General features: G+C 42.8%; 1 pseudogene; it reads right to left on the reverse strand.

The window, feature by feature from the left end:
* Window positions 1–771: 771 nt before the first annotated feature.
* Window positions 772–1,718, reverse strand: LOC109677791 (olfactory receptor 10H1-like; annotated as a pseudogene).
* Between the last annotated feature and the right edge of the window lie 16,236 nt (window positions 1,719–17,954).

The following is a 17,954-nucleotide window of genomic DNA, read 5'->3' on the forward strand; positions in this document are numbered from 1 at the left end:
AGCTGTACATGAATATTTACAGCTGCATCATTCATCATAGTCCAAAAGGTTGACACAATGCAAATGCCCATCCACTCATGAGTGGGTAACAGAATGTGAACTATCCAATTAGTGGAATATCATGCAATCACCTGATGCATGCTACAATGTGATAAACCTTCAAAGAATGATGTTGAATGAAAGAACTGAGACACAAAAGGACACACATTGTATGATTCCATCTGTGTGAAATAAAGCAAACCCATAGAAACAAAACAGTATATTTGTGGTTGCCAGTATATGAGTGAAGGTCTCAGAATTTTTTTTTGAGATAGGGTCTTGCTGCATTGACACAGCTAGCCCCAAATTTACTATGTAGTCCAAGTTGGGCTTGAATTTGCAATACTACTGACTCAGCCTCCTTAGTGCTAGGATCACAGAACTCTTTTGGGGTTCAGAGTTTCTTGTGGAGGATATAAAGGTGTTTTAAATTGGCTGTGCTGATTATTACAAAAACCTATAAGTGGGTAAATTATATAGTTTGTGAATTTCTCAATAAAGGTGCCCCAAAAGACCATATCTAGTCAATGAAAAATATTCAAAAGTTTGACATGATGTAGCATCACTATTCAAAAGGAAGGAAGGCATATGGCAGCGCAGTGAGAGATACAAAGATAGAGAGACATAGGGAGAGACAGACAGAATGGAAAGACAGAGGGAAGAGTGACCAGGAAGAATAAATGAGCTTCCTCCCACCATATTCCTGTTAGAAAGCCAGCATTTTCAGGGGTTCTAGGGAAAGAGTTTGCTCAGCAAAGACTTCTTCATGGTGGTCTTGAGTTCCTTGTTCCTCATACTGAAGATGATGGGGCTGAGGAAGGGTGTGAGGACTGTGTAGGTGAAGCCCATCAAAGTGTCTCCTCCAAGAGACTGGGGGTCCTTGGGCTTTAGGTAGATGACAGAAGCAAAGCCATAGTGCATGATCACCACTGTGAGGTGGGATGCACAGGTGGAGAAGGCTTTGTGTCGCCCCTCAGCTGAGGGGATCCTCAAGATGGCAACAACAATGAAGGCATAGGAGAGCAGAATGAGGAGGAAGCAGCCCAGAAGGGCTGAGATACACACCAGGCCCAGAACTTTGGCCACTACTGGTACATCCTCTCCACAGGCCAGCTTCAACAGAGGTGGCATATGGCAGAAGAAATGGTGGATGTCATTGGGTCCACAGAAGGTGAGATTGAATATGGCTATTGTGACCACAATCCCCATGACAGAGCCACCAACACAGGACCAGGCCACCAGACAGGCACAGCCATGCGGGTTCATGAGCACATTGTAGCACAGTGGGTGACAGATGGCCACATAGCAGTCATAGCCCATGACAGTGAGTAGGAAGGAGTGGGTGAAGCCAAATGTGAAGGAGAAGATCATCTGGCAGGCACAGGCCAGGAAGGAGATGGAGCAGTGGGGCACAGCAGATCAGCCAGCATGCACGGGATGATGGCCAAGGTGTAGAGGATCTCAGAGATGGACAGGGTGCACAGAAAGAGGTACATGGATGTGTGGAGGCTGTGCTCACTCCAGATGGTGGCCATGATGATCAGGTTGCCCAGCAGTATGAACAGATACATCAGCAGAAACAGCAGGAAGAACATCAGTTGAAGGCGGGGAAAGGTGGAAAAGCCAATGAGGATGAACTCAGACATGAAGGTGAAGTTTAGACCAGGTATGGCAGCCATACCTGATGGGAGACAGAAAACATTACTCAGTGTTTAGGAGCACAGGGTTTCCAGTGAGTTCTGGCCTCCAAGAACATGTGAGAGGCTCCTTCACCTATCCAAGATATGATTAGTTGACCTGCAAATACGTATTTATGTTATCATCCCTTAGCATTCATAGGGCATTAGGTTCAGCACAGTCCTATCTACCAGATATCAAAAATTCAGGTGCTCAAATCCCTTTTGAGAATACAGCAGTGTTGCATAGAACGTATGAACATACTCTCAGACTTTAAATCATGTTTAGATGACTTAGAATATTGAACACAATGTATTGTGATATACGTAGTCATTACACCATATTTTTAAAAGAATTATCACAAGAAAAAAGTTGACATTTGCTTAATATAGACTCAGGAATCACAGACCTAACTACATTTTTGAAACACAGATGTAAATTCAAGAATACAGGACGAACTGTAATAATGTGCTGAGATTTAAACAAAATCATGGATCTTAAGTACATGACCTCTGATAAGAACTCAATAAATAGTGCTACTGATAAAAACAATTATTATTACTACTATTTTTAAATCGCAGTGCTAGGACCTCAGAGTTTCTACTCAGTGACATGTCAGTTCAGTCCCCAATTCAAAAGTAGATGACTTGGCTGAGTACCGTGTCTCAAGCCTGTAATCCTAGCTACTTGGAAGGTGCAGATAGGGAGGGTCATGGTTCAATGCCAGCCCAGAGAAAAAGCTCACAGGACCCCATCTCACCAGGTGGTGTTCCCCTGTCATCAAAGTTATACACGAAGTAAAATTAAAGAGAATTATGGTCTAGGCCAGCCCAGGCATAAAGCAAGAATGTGTCTCAAAAATAACTAAACCAAAAGGGTTGGGACATGGCTAAAGTGGTAGAGCACCTACCTAGCAAGTGGGAGGCCCTGAGTTCAAACCCCCGTACTGCCAAAAAGAAAGAACTAAATGGTAATGAAATTTGAAATGACAACTAAGTCAAATTGATTGTATGCTAGAACATATACGGTATTAGTAGAAAAACTGGCAAAACTTCAGACCTGTAGTCTGATTAAAATAATTGTGGTGATGTTAAATTCCTCATAATTATACTAGGGTTATGTATTGTACTGCTAAGAGAAGTTATGTGAGAAAAGTGCAAGAATTTTCTATATTGTATTTGCCAATTGTCTCAAGTTGTTTTTTTTAAATGAAAAGTAAAACACAAGGAAGGCACTATTCAAATTAGCACCAAAAATGATTAAGTGTATAGGCTTTAGTTTAACCCAGACCATAGAAGACATCCATGGAAATCAACTAAACCTCTCATGAACAGAAAACATGGCAGATAATTTTTAAAAATCTTGAAATTGAAAGACAACGATAGCCAGATGGTAATTCTCCCACATAGATAATCTCCCCAAAGATGTCCTCATAAAATATGTAGATGGAGTTCTTGAGAAAGTGACACACTTATTACAAAACTTCCATGACTAAATAAAGATCCATGAATAACGAGGCTAACCTTGACATAGATGAGGGAAAGGAAGCCCTAAAAAGTAGACAAAATGGAAGCCTTAGACAAAGAATCAGGCCTTGATAGATGAGATCACAGCATACATTTAATAGGCAAAGGAGGAATTGTTCAGAGGAAGCTGTTGAGAAAAATATCTTTCTATAGAGATAAAAGATACATTCAAAGACAGAATCAAGACTAATAAAGGGCCTAACTGTGGAAGATAAAAATAAAATAACTAAAAGAAATGTTTGCCAGCTTCTTGGGGGGCAAAAGCAGAGGATCATGAGTTTGAGACCAGCCTGAGCAAAATTAGTGAGACACTACCTCAGAAACAAAAACTTCCAGGAACTGATGACTCATTCCTGTAATCCTAGGTATTTGGGAGGTTGAGATCAGGAGGATCTCAGTTTGAGGGCAATCCAAGCAAAAAGTTCTAGAGGCTCCATCTCAACCAATAAGTGGGCATGGTATGCACCTGTCACCCAGCTATGGTGGGAAGTACAAAATAGCAAGACTGCAGCCCAGGCCAGCCTGGGCAAAAACAGTGAGACCTTATTTCAAAAATAACCAGAGAAAAACAGGCTGGAAGCTTGGCTCAAGAGGTAGAGTGTCTGCCTAGCAAGTGTAAAACCCTGAGTTCAAACCCCAGTACTCAAAAACAAGAGGAAAGAAAACATTTAAAATAATAAGCAAGTAAAATAAATGTTGGATGATTATTTTTCATTGTGGGGACTTCTTAAAAATCAAATCAAACTATTAAAAAAAGAAAAGCTTGAGCCAAAAAATAAATAACTAATGTGATAAAGACCAATATTGACATCACAGAGCTCTTAAACAAAGAGAATCGTGGATAAAGTTAATACTTGACAGTCTGCAAGAAGATACGTGCAGTGTTAAAACACCAGTAATCCTAGATACCAGGAGGCAGTTCAAGGTTAGCCCAGCCAAAAAAGTTAGTAAGACACCATCTCAACAAACAAGCTGTGTATACTGGCAAATGCTTGTGATCCCAGCTACTCAGGAGGCATAAGAAGGAGGATCACCATCTGAGGAAGCCCTGAGCAAAGAGTGAGACCCTATATGAAAAATAATGTAAAGAAAAAAGGGCTGGAAGCATGGCTCAAGACCTGAGAACTTGTCTAGCAAGTGCAAGGCCTCAGTTCAAATCCCAGTCTGACAAAATATATTTTTTAAACCACAAGACTAATATTGAAACTATACAAAGAATGTCCACAAACCAACAAGAAAAACAGACTGCAGTTGGGGTAGAAAATGGACAAGAGTAATCCCAGGCAATCTGCAGAAAAGGAAGTGCAGTAGGTTAATAGCAAAATCAAACACGCAACTTGGAACAATAAAGTAAGGAAAGAAAAAGAATGAAAAACCACAAGGAAGTGACATCATCTTTCATCAGTGCAAGAAAATTTAGGAAGCTGGATGCTGCTACAGGTTGGCCTACACTAAAGCCGACAAATTTTTATTTACTTCAAAATAACACTGGAAGAGACTGGGCTTTTCCAACCTGTGGAAATCATAAATGCTTGAGGACATGGATACGATGTTTACCCTGATTTGATCTTTCCACATTATATACATAAATCAAATTATCACACTGGACACCATAAATGTATACAAACATTGTTGGTCAAGTGAAAAAAAAACCTAAGGCAGCCATTCCATCAAGGACCTGGTAGTTCATCATCAAATTCCAGGACACTTACTCTATGACCCATACACACAGCTCCTGGAAATCCACTTGAAGACACTTCTCACACAGGTAAAGGGATGTGACCAAGGACACTCACTGCAGCATTGTGTGGGATGGCACAGAGTTGGGGCAGCCTGAAGAACCTCACAAGCTGGGAAAGTGGGGGAGTAAAAGTGGGGTGAATGCACATCATGAAATCCAAGGAAAATCTAGGACCCACAAACTTGACATCAATACAGTAAAATGGATGACATTTCTGAGTGCAGAAAGGAGATCTTAGCACTGAATAATGTGTGTGCAACAGGACCTATGTTGTAAGAATCCAGGCAAACAGAAGGACACACTTTGAATGAATTATGACACGTGCATGGGGAGTGGGAACAGGAGTAGCAAATGAGAAGAGATAAGTATAAATTAATAAAATAGGGTTCTCACAGTTTGCAGATCAACCAGGATAAAATGTCAGTTGTTGACAAGTAAAATGAACTCAAAAGCCTGCCATTCAAGTTCACTAAAAATGTGTGAATATATATATATATATATTGTTTTTTATACAGATATAAATGTATCATTGACTGACTCAAGCTACTGTCTCGACAAGTTTCCAAATGTTCCCCATGGGACAAGGTTTTCTCCAATATCACAAAGTTGACCAAAAGCCTGCCTGGAGGACAGTTGCTATGTGTTCTTTCTTGGCAAAGGTCAGTCTAGTGCTTGTGTTGTAGGACCCAGAAGGTCACCTGGGAGATGGACAATTTGACTCGACTCAAGGAAGGGTCATCCCACGTGTGAAAGAAACATGCATGGGCTAGAGGGAACTTGGCCAGCTAAACGAATAACTTTAACACCAGCCACAACTCATTCTTCCTATTCCTCATTCCTCCCTCCTTCAGCTACCATCTCTGGACCACACTCCGTGGCTGTCCTCCATGGGAACCCAGTCCCAGCTTTGACCCTGGGTCCTGATCGCTGACCATTGTGCCTGCCCATTGTCTTCCTCTTCTCCAGCCCTCCTCATTTCACAGGGACAAATAATTCTCGGAGACAACAGCAGGTTGTGGAGTTGTGCAGAACTTGAGCTAAAACCACAATTCTCATTGTGTGTTGGGATAAGCAGTGTGAGAACCCCATGGGATTGTCACACCAAGTGCTCAGCACAAATTTCTGAAAGCTTGACAGCTGACACTGTTATCACTGCTGTCATCTATCACCATTGCTGATGGTAGTCTGTTGAGCTAGCCCTCACTTATCATTCCCTGACAGGTGACCCATGTTGGTGCTGTAACTATCCAGAACGTCAATCTCATACCAGGCTAATTTTTCGTGACACTGTGAATGTCTCCCAACTCTCAGCACCTCAAGGCAGGAGTCCTGCTCATAAATGCACAGATGCTACTAATAATTAGTTTCTCAGGTCCTTTTCTCTATGGAATGTTGTCCAGGCTACACTTTCCCCAAAAAACCTCCTGATGAGGCTGTCCAAGGGGGATCTCAAGTTCTCTGCAGGTACCTGGATCTATGTGAGGATAAACCCAGGGTCCTTTTCATTGCTGCAGGCTACCAGACAGCTCTAAGCTGGTGCATATGCAAGCAGGCTCCCAGATCCTGTCCCAGTGCCCTGGTTTCTCAAGGGACACTATTCAGCCCATGGAGCACTCTCTGCTCATGCACCTGTATTATAGCGCTAAGATGTGCACAGGTGCAAAAGCAGGCAGAGTTCCACAGAGACCCAGGAACCCTGGTTCGAAAATATACACTGGCAATGACACTCAGTGAACACTCAGCCAGACATGATAACAATGTCCTTTATTCTGAATATATCTACCTAGCATGGATAAAGGCCCAGTGCTCATTTGAAAAAGGAATAAACTAGGGGCACACATCAGCCACATGTCCAAAAGCTTTGTGTTGGTTGACCAGTGCCCACACACACACACCCAGAATTCATGTCCACTTGTAACTTCACAATGGTACCTTGTTTGGAAACAGGGTCTTTGCAGATTTAATTCAGGAAGAGATCTTGAGATGAGATTGTCATGGATAAGGGTGGGCTCTAAATCCAATAAGTAGAAAAGCAGATGACACAGAGAAGAGGAGACGTGAAAATGGTGAGAGAGGTCGGAGTGATACAAACACCTGGCTGAAGAGGCAAGGGAGAATTTTTCCTTAGTCTTCAGAGGGAGCATGGCCCTGTTGACACTTTTGCTTCAGAATTTAACCTCTGGGGGTGGGGAAAGGAAAAGGGAGAAGGAGAATTTCCCTTGTTTTAAGTTACCAGGGTGTAGTAGTAACTTGCAAAAGCAGCTACAAGAATCTAATAGAAGCCTGGTGCCAGTGGCTCATGCCTGCAATCCTATCTACTCAGGAGGCAGAGATCGGGAGGATTGTGGTTCAAAGCCATCCCCAGCAAATAGTTCAAGAGATCCTATCTCGAAAATACCCAACACAAAACAGGGCTGGTAAGAGTGGCTCAAATGGTATAGCACCTGCCTATCATGTATGAAGCCCTGAGTTCAAACCTCAATACCACATTTTAAAAAAGAATCTAATATAGATGCACATACAACCCCACACACACTCACCTACAGTGCAAGCATAAGCACACCAGCATGCAGGATGACAGTCAAACTTGCCCGTCTGCCTCATAAATGCCCGCCCCCACCCCAGCAAGGGGAATGCACTCCACCTCAGAATGGACCCTGGAGACTCAGCTTGGAGGTGCATTGCTTGGGGAGGGCAGACCTCCCCTCCATGTTATTCCACTGTCCTTTCTTATCCCCAAATCAGGGCCTCTTACTACTCCAGTTTTCACTGATCCTCATGCCTTCTGCCTTCCAGCACCCAGAGCACTTACCAGTTCAGCCTGGAAACCAGCTCTGAAAACAAGGCTTCACTCACCTTCCTTGCAGACCCTTGGGGATGCCCTGAAGCCCACTGTGGGGTAGACTGTGGGCAGAGCACTAAGGTCAAAGTGAAGGAGCAGGTTTATCTCTGCAGGTGTCTTTCCCAGTGGTGGGTTCCCAGAGGCCTCAACACAACCTGTCTAGGGATGAAGAATGCACAGTCCTTAGAGTCCAGGAGATGGTTGGTGAGCTGAAAATGTGCCTGCCATTCCTCCCATCTATCTCCCATTATCTTTGTATTTCCTCTCTTCATCTTCCTGTTTTATCTTTCTTCCACCTTTTCTTCTTCCCTCCCTCCTTCCTGGAGCCACTTTCTCCCCACCTCTCTCTTACACCTGCCTCAGTTTAGACACTACTCCTCCCAGAAAATATCATCTGTCCTCCATCACAGTCCTATATGGTACCAAGAGTAGCTGCGCTTCTCAAAGTCTAAGCTTTTGTCAGGAGGACATCCCTCTCTCAACAGGTCCTGGCAAAGGAGTTTGAAGTGTAGATGTCTTGTCCTCAGACAAAATATCCTCTATTGTTGACTCTGGAAAGACAGACACAAATCCTCCCTTCATGTTTTCACGTAGGTTTCTGTGACTCACCATTTGTTCATTGTATTATATCCAGTTTCTCTAAGTATATTTGTGAACTACACAGGATATTTGTAGAAGGCTTATACTCCAATAGTCAAAAGCTTTGAAAATCTTGTTAATTTTCCTATATAGTAACTAATTTCTACTTGTAATGTGATAGTAATTTCAACGTCATTATGCCAGAAATTGAACTGGTTTTTTAATAAATAACTCCATAGTTTAAAAAAAGAACTTTACTGTCATGTTAATCTCTATTTTTGATGGGGAGGTGAATTAATGGTCGCCTGCCTGCCTAGCAAGTGTGAAGCCTTCAGTTCAAACCCCAGCACCATCAAAAAAAAAATGACTGTGATAATTTGTCAAAATAAGGCTTTTTTGAAATGTTTGAGAACCATATTATATAGATAAAGCTGACAGACCAAAACAGTGAAATAATAGCTAAAATTTATTGACAGGAAGTAATTGCCCAAAGAACAAAGGCAAAATGAAGACATTTGCAGGAAAAAAAATTTGGAAAGTTTTCACCAGAGGAAGTTCTGAAATATGTACTTCCAGAAGGCAAATATACCAGTAGCAATAAGAAAATGCAAAAAAAGGTAAAAATTTAGGTATATCTAGGAATTATTTTGTGTAAAGGAAAGAAGTGTCTAATTGTACATAAAGCACTGAGTGAAAATACTGGATAATAATGTATACAAGGAAGGGTGTTGGAAAACAAGGCTAAAGCTAATGAATATCCATCCATTGTTTGGGATAGGATGGAACATACTGTTTATACACGTATAGAATAACTGTCTACAGAGAAAATCCAAAAGAAGCAGCAAAATAACTAATTTAAATCATAAATGAATTAGAAAGACGAGACAAGACTGTCACACAAAAATCAAGTGTTAAACTGGACATGGTGGTACATGCCTGTAATTTCAGCACTCAGGAGACTGAAGGAGGAAGATAATGAGTATGAGGCAAGCCTGTACTACAAAGTGAGAGCATGTCTCTAAAAATATCTGAACATCAGTGGCTCACACCTGTAATCCTTGCTTCTCAGAGGGCAGAGATCAGGAGGATCTAAAGCCAGCCTGGGCAAACAGTTTCTGAGACCCTAGCTTGAAAAAAACCTATCACAAAAATGGGCTGGTGGTATAGCTCAAGGTATAGGTCCTCAATTCAAACCCTAGTACCACAAAAAAGTACCTAAAAATAATAAAATGAACAAAGATCAAGAGTACATTTTAAAAAACATTTTGAAAATGCAAATGTTTAAACCTGATACCACTTAGAATGGCATCACAAAAAGAAAACACAAGGGAAAAGAGATGTTACATTGAACAGAAGTGGCCCACCAGCATCAGGCTCAGAATTGAAACCAAAAATTAACTTGCACCTTGGTTCCAAATTCTTTCAGCTGCCTCATCAGGCCAGCCGTATAAAGAGGCTAAGGAGAAGAACAAAGCAAACGAAGTGAATGCCCTAGCTACTGGCACCTAGCACTATGGCAGGTGGAAGGGAATTCTCCACTTGGGGGAGTTAAAGTTGACAGAGAAAGAATTACAGCATAGTAAAGAAGACTGCACATTGCAGAAAAAGAGTGAATGAACAGGTGATCTGGAGTCTGCACAATGAGGTAGCTCTGGACAACAAATATATTGAAGGTCAGAGCAAACCTTGATTGCTATAGCCAAGACCACCTGGGAAAGGTCCTATTGTTAGGGAATGAACTGCCCTGGGATCACCAAACCAGGCAGAATCACACTCCAGGGTCCCTATGTACACCCAACCTTTCTGCACTTACTGAGATGCAATGGCCATGTGAACCATTTTTGGCTCTTGGGGAGTGTCTCTGACACAAGCACCCATACAGTTTTATGTTTTATGGGCTGTGAGAGAAATGGAGTGCAGTACAGCCAATCAGCAACACTGCCCTCTGTATTGGATGCCATGCCAGATGTATATTTTTTCTCAAAGGAGCGGATCTGGAGATCTGCTAGGATGGAGACTAGGTAATCATTCACTCCCCACAAGCCTCCCATCCAATACCAATTGGTGCTTCTGTTGCTCTCCATACCCTTGCTGAATTCCAGCAATGCACTGTGGTTTGGGCTTTGGTAATATTCCTAAGCACACAGTCTGAAAAGGTTCAGGGTACATTTACACCTGCATGGAATGTGCACCTTCTGTCAAACCTTGGTTGGCAAGAAGTGTGCCCTGCAAGCTGACATATGCCACAGCTGAATATGCAACCTAAAAGACTCCAGAGAGAAAATTCCTCAGGTGTTCTCAGCATTTTCCTAACATGTTCAGTGAGAAAGGTGACTTGCAGTCTACAGCCTGCTGTAGCTTATTTGGTGACATCTGAGACGAATTAGAAGTACTTGCATGAGTGACTGACAATCTCCCTGGCAGATTCCAACCTTAGAAGACCTGAAAAGAAGTGCTATCACCCAGAGGAACTGTGGCTAGTTTATTTTTCCCTATCTATTCTTTTATCTTTATTAGTGAGTTCTCATAGTTTTTCTTTTATCTTTTTTTGTTTGTTAGTAAAGCAGAATAGTTTTTAAGATTGAAAGTATAAAGTGGGAGAATAGATCCCCCAGAGGTGGGAGGGGTCCCAAGAAAGGGTGCCCCATTCCTTTTCTTATTTCATTATTTTTTTTCTATAAATGGACTTTTCCTCCTCTCTGTCATTTTCCCTTCTTGCATTTTATCCCCTTTTATTATTTCTATTTTAAAAAATTTTTCCTATGCATTCTACTTTGTGGTTTTTGTCTATCTATTTATTCTTCAGTGATTCTTCTCCCACCCATCCCCTTTCTGGTTCTGGGGATCAAACTGAGGGCTTTTTGCCCATTAGGCCAGTACTCTGCCTAACAGATATACAACCAGCTCAACTGAGAGTAATTTAACCCAAGGCCATCAAACCCAGTGATTGGTACTCTGGTGTTTGCTTTAAACTAAGGGAAATCCTAGCTACTTGGGACGCAGAGATTTGAAAGATATTTGAAATCCCAGCTTTATGGGGAATCACAAAAAGGAAGGTCAAAGAGCAGGCCATCCTTGGGATAAAGCAAAAGTCTACCTCAAAAATAACCAGTGCAAAAGGACTGGGGCATGGGTCAAGTGCAAGAATGCCACCTAGCAGTCATCCCTGGACACTGAATTATTGGAAAGTGATGTCAAATGCATATTTTTTCTCAAAGGAGTGGGAGGCCCTGAGATCAACCCCCAGTACTGCCCCAAATCAGCAACACAACAATAAAAACCAGAGGGGATATACCAACTAGCTGTATCGGACCTTTCAGCACAACTGGAGCAGCACATATCAGAATCACTTTCAATAAAATACCAATGTGAACAGTGCCCATGGAATACACACCTCCTAATAGGGGTTTCCATGCCTATTGTAGGACTTAGCTCAGAGCATGTTCCCCACATATTCTCTGTTCTATATCACACAATCCTAAATTACCAGAAGACTCCACTCTTGGGAGACATAGGAGAACATGAGTTTCCCAGGCATTCACATAGAATGCGTTTTGTCACAATTCACTAATCACAGCTGAGAAGCCACAGGGAGATTATACAATAAAGTCCAACTGGAATTAAAAGAACACTAGAAAACATGCCAATCCTCCAAGACACATAAGAGAATGAGGGATATTTATCCCAACAGAGAGCAATGTATGTGTCAGCAGTCATATACAAGACTATGGCACCTTTTAAAACTCATAATTCTGTAAGAATGAATTCGAAGCATATTGAAATGGATGAAGTGCCAGATTACGAATTCAAAAGATAATTTTTAAAGATTAATGAACTCTAGGAGAATGCATATAAATAATGGAAGACTATGTTGTACATGAATCAGAAACCTAGAAGGAAATAGAGATTTTGAGAAAGAACCAAACAGAAGTCTTGCAAAACAAAAACTGTGTCAGTCAAATAAAACTTCAGTTCAAAGCCACAGCAATAGACTAGATCAAGAAGAACAAAGAAGCCAGGTGCCAGTGGCTCACGCCTGTAATCCTAGCTATTGAGGAGGCAGAGATTGGAGGATTTTGGTTCAAAGCCAGCCAGGGAAAGTAGTTCATGAGATCCTATCTTGAAAAAACCCATCACAAACAAGGGGCTGGTGCAGTGGCTCAATGTGTAGGCCCTGAGTTCAAGTCCCAGTACTTCAAAAAAATTTTAAAAACAGCATGGAACATCAAAGAAAAAAAGAGAAGTCCAATGAACTATAACGTTAAGACCGTGACAAAGAAAAAAGGGAAGAAACAATGAACATAACATACCAGACATCTTCGTCGCCATTCAAGGACCACAGTTGCACGCAATCATAATATATGACAGAGAAGAGTTTAAGATAAAGAAACCGAAATCCTATGCAAGGAAATAATAGCTGACATTTCCCCAAATCTTTGTAAGATTACAGATTTTGTTGTTTCAGATTATTATTGATTGAATGATTGCTGGTTACTGGAGTTTGAACTCAGGGCCTCACAATTGCTAGGCAGGCAGTCTACCACTTTGAGAAACTTCACCAGACCTCCCCAAAATCTTGGGAAACATTTGGACATCCAGGTAATGGAGTCATTTAGAACCCCAAAGAAGAGATGTCAGGGAAGTTTTCCCTGTCCCAGGAGCTGATGCTTCCCCCTCCATCACCACTGTTCTCCCCACCCACTTTTTTTGTGGTACTGGGGATTGAACGTGGGGCCTTCACCTTGAGCCACTCCACCACCCCTCCTTTAGAGATGGGTTTTTTGAGAAAGGGTCTTGCAACTATTTGCCTGTGCTGGCTTGGAACCGTGATTCTCCTGATCTCTGCCTTCTGAATAGCTAGGATTACAAGCACGGACCACAGGCACTTGTCACTTCTCCCATTTTTGAGAACTATTTGCTCAGGGATGGCTTGGAAATGCAATCCTCCTGATATCTGCCTCTTGAGTAGCTAGGATTATAAGGTGTTAGCCACCCATACCAGGCTTGTGGTTATGGTTTTTGAGGTTGTTTCTTTTTTTATTTTTTTGGCAGTAGTGAGGTTTGAATTCAGGGTTTTGAACTTGCAACACAGATGCTCTACTGCTCTGGTTATTTTGGAGACGGGATCTCCCAAACTATTTGTCTGGGCTTAACTCAAAGGTGATCCTCCCAATCTCAGCCTCCCAAATAGCTAGGATTACAACAATGAGCCATCAGTTACTGGTTTCCTACTCCTTTTATACAGGTATTCATCCCACTAGTGGATATCAGGATGTGCAAGCTGGCAGCACAGTGATGTCAAGTGTACAACTACTCACAGCAAGAAAGAAAGTAAAGCAAGAAAAGTAACTTTGATATGAGTGTATAGACTGAGATTCCTCCCAGATGCTGTGAGAGGCTCCAAACCGATACCTCAGTCTGCTCCACAGGAGAGGTCCTAGGGGCTTCTACTCAATGGAAACACAAAGGGACCAGGCACAGGGCAGCTGTGTGCAGCTGATGACGCTCAGTTCTATAGCCCTGGGTCACAAGAGAACTGCCAGATGATCCAAATGTTCTGATGAGGCGCCAGTGCCTAAGGGACAAAAAGAGAAGTAAAATCAATACAAACAAAACAAAAAGGATCAAGAGATTCTTCTCTGCCCTCCTCTCATATGAAATGTGCATAGCCAAATATTCAGCACCCTTTGAAAAAGGAAAAAGGATGCAATACTGTCTGTTAGAACTGTGCCACGAGCAATGAATCATTGATAATGCTGCAGAAAGGCGAATTCGGTGCTGTGGGATATGGGCTGGGATGAGGATGTTTCAGGATTGATGGTTAGGCCAAAGAGGCGCTGGATTAGGAGGTGACGGTGGTTGTATTGAAGACTGCTTTTCACTTACTTGGAAAGTTGGGGACAAAAGCGTGGACCCACAGGAGGAAGGCAGCCTGGGGTGGGCATGGACCACACATCCTCCCATGTCCACATGCCCGCTCACCTCCCCGTCATCCACAAGTAGGGAGAGCGTTAGGCCCGCGCCCTGTCCTACAGCCCCTCCCCCAGCCAGAAGGCGCTAAAGGTCGCGTCCCCAACCGCCAAGGCCAGAGGCGACCCCGGTCCAGCTGCCCTCCAGGACTCACCGACGCGGAGTGGGGAGACGCCAACCGCTTGCTACAAACTGCCGCCCTTCTCCTTCAGGACGCTGACCTGCGCCCCATATCCTTGGTTTTAGCGTGCCGGCGACCTCCATGTAATTTGCTTGAGCCTGACAAGTCACCTGAACGTCCTCAACAGAGGACACAGCCTGGACACAAGTCCCAGTTGTTCTCTGACAGCGACTGTCAGTTTAAAACCCGCCCCAGATCGCTGAAGCCCGCCCCGTGGCCTCTGCTTCTGTGTCCGATTGGGCAGCCTACATGCCGTGCCTCCAATCGGCAGAACTCGACGCTCTGAGTGACATGTGATCGCACCAATCCATAGCTGCATAGCTGAGGGCGGTAACCATGACGAGGTCGAGACTGCGTCTTCCGGAGGGTGGAGCCGGCTTCATCATAGAACAGGTGTAGTCACCATACTGAAGATGACAGAGGATTAGGAATCATAGCAAGAGGACAGGAGACGTGAAGAGCTGAAGTGGGAACCTTACAGAAATTCACTTGGATTTTCTTCCACATAGTGTTGGTGGCTAAGTGAAAAGGGCGTCCTAGGAGCAATACTCCTGGATGAAGTCCCCTTTAATTCTGGTTTTAGCTGCTGGTAAAAGACTGGCTGTTAGACAAACGTCCAGACAGCGCTACGGACGAAATCCCAGCATCCCCATCAGCGCCTCAGAGGCAGCGCAAACCACCGTCCTGCCTGGCGGCTCCAAGTGGCCCAACCTGCCTGGCGCTAACCTGCTACAGGACGCCATCCCTAGGCTGCAAGTCTAGTTGTCACAATGGTTACCATGGCCACCTCTCTGACGCCAGCTCAGCGTCAAGAAGCGTTCCTGTCGCCATTTCGCTGTTTGCTTCCTCACGCAGATCCGGACCCATTCAGTTACAATTGTCTGAGAAATAATTTTGTGCTGTTCACTGACAGTCCTCAGAAGCTCATACAGCCTTTTCGGAGACACGTGGAGCTTTCCGTGCAGGAAGGATATGTAAATCTAGACATGACATCAACTTTCTCCACTTTGAAAGCCTGCACGCCTCTAGGAGATTCCACGTCAGCCAGGTGCCTGTGGCTCCCGCCTGGAATCCTAGCTCCTCAGGAGGCAGAGATCAGGAGAATCGGGTACGAATGCAGCCCAGACAAGTAGTTCATCCACTATGATCTCAGAGGTCAGGACGGTATGGAACTGTTACGACTGCCTTCTGAGGAGTGACACACGGGTGCTGATCCTGAAGTGAGTCAAAATTCAAATGGTTCCAAAGAGAGTGGCCAAGACCCTGGAAACAGGTGTTATTTGTGAACACAGACTCCACTTACTAAAGTACATGGTTCCTCCTTCGTTAGTCATGATAAACCTGCAAGGGCTCCATCAAAGACCCACTTATGGGGCCATTCACTACGGTTATAGTTTGTGTTTGGAATGTACCTTAGAGGCCCATGAGTTAAAGGTGAGGTTCCCAGCCAATTGCACTATTGGAAGGTGGTGGAATTATTAGAAGTAGAGCCTAGTGGGAAGGCTTAGCTCATTTGATGTGTGGCCTTGAATGGATTCTGGCACCCTGGTCTTCCTGTATCTCAAACCCATCTAAGTGGTCATGGAGCTTACTCCCTCATGTGCTTCTGCCATGGTGTGCTGCCCCACGTTCAAGGTAATGGAGTCAGTTGGTCATGAATTGAAAATAAGCCTTTCCTCTCCTTAAATTGATTTATCCTAAGACATTTTTTGGTGGTATTGGAGTTTGAATTCAAAGCCTCACACCTGCTTGGTAAGAACTCTACCACTTGAGCCAATCCGCAGGCATTTCCTGTGTGGGTATTTGAATAGTAGGATATCATGACCTATTTGCTGAACTTAAACAATGATCCTCCTGATATCTCTTTGTGGAGTAGCTAGGATTACAGCCACTGGCACCTGGCACATCTGAGGTATTTTATCTGAGGTTAAACAAACCAAAAGTTCACTAACTACATTTTTTAAACTGATATTTTTTATGGACTATGATTTTTCCTTCTATTACAGAGGTGGAAAGGAGAGTGGAAAAAGGTCAGTAGGAGGGGAAATAAGGAAGAGTAATAGAGGGGGCAAATACAACCAAATACATTCTATTCATGTATGAAATGTCATAATGAAGCCCCATACCTTTATGGAATGGAACCGGGATTTGAACTTGGGCTCACACTTACTACCCAGGTTCCCTACCACTTGAGCCACTTCTCCAAACCCTGAAACCCATTATTTTGTGCAATTTAATATGGGCTAATAAAAACTGATTTTTTGGCAGTTCTGAGGATTGAACCTAGGCACTTGCACATGTGAAGCAAGTGCTCTATCACTGAGCTGCATTACCAGCTCTAAAACTGATTTCCTATTGTGCTAAAAATGTACATAAAATTTACCATTTAATGATCTTTGAGGCAGAAGGAAGAGGGTTAGGAGGGAATGGTGTTGATCAAAGAGGAAAAATTTGGAGTTAGACAGAAGGATAGGTTTTGAAATCTATTATAGAGCAGGGGGAATAATTCTGTCATCAATTGTATATTATATGCTTCAAGATAAGCAAGAGAGCAATATTTAAATATTACCATAAAAGAGGGTGGGGGCATACCTAAGTGGTAGAATGCTTGCCTAGCATACATAGGCTCTGAGCTTCAGCCCAGCACTTCAAAAAACCCCTTAAAATTAAACAAATAAGCCAGGTACCTGTGGCTCACACCTGTAAATGTAGCTAAATATAAATGGAGATTGATATCAGGAGGATCAAGGTTTGAAGCCAGCCTGTTGAAATACTTTACAAAACCCCATATCAATTTAATCAGAGCTTAATGGACTGGAGATGTGGCTCGAGCAGTACAGCATCTGCCTTGCAAACACAAAGTCCTAAGTTCAACCCCAGTCCCACCAAAAAATTAAGAAACAATGAGCTATTCAGGTAATATAAATATAAATGATGGTGAACTTGATTTAATCGTACACACACACACACACACATATATATATCATGTGTACTCCATAACTGTATACAGTTTTGATTAGGCAAATGAAAATACTATCAAGAATAATTTTATAAAACAAATCATCACAAAAATAAGTAGTACATAAAATTTAGTGGCATGAATCACACTTACAATGTTGTACAACTCATACCTCTATCTAGTGCAACTAATTTCCATTACCCCCAAAGGAAACCCTGTACCCAATAGATGTCACTCCCCACTGTCTGTTTGCTCCAGCCACCACTACCTGTCAGCTGCTTCAAATTTCTATAAACATGTACACCCTTCACCATAGTCAGAAAAGAACCCAGATGACCATCCACTGAAGTGTATCCATCTAGTGACATGTTTGGCTATAAAAGAACATGTCACTATGTAGATGAATCTTGAAACCTGACTTAACAAAATAAATGAGACAC

Source organism: Castor canadensis, chromosome 14 (genome assembly GCF_047511655.1).
Source record: "Castor canadensis chromosome 14, mCasCan1.hap1v2, whole genome shotgun sequence".
NCBI classification, from domain to species: Eukaryota; Metazoa; Chordata; class Mammalia; order Rodentia; family Castoridae; genus Castor; species Castor canadensis.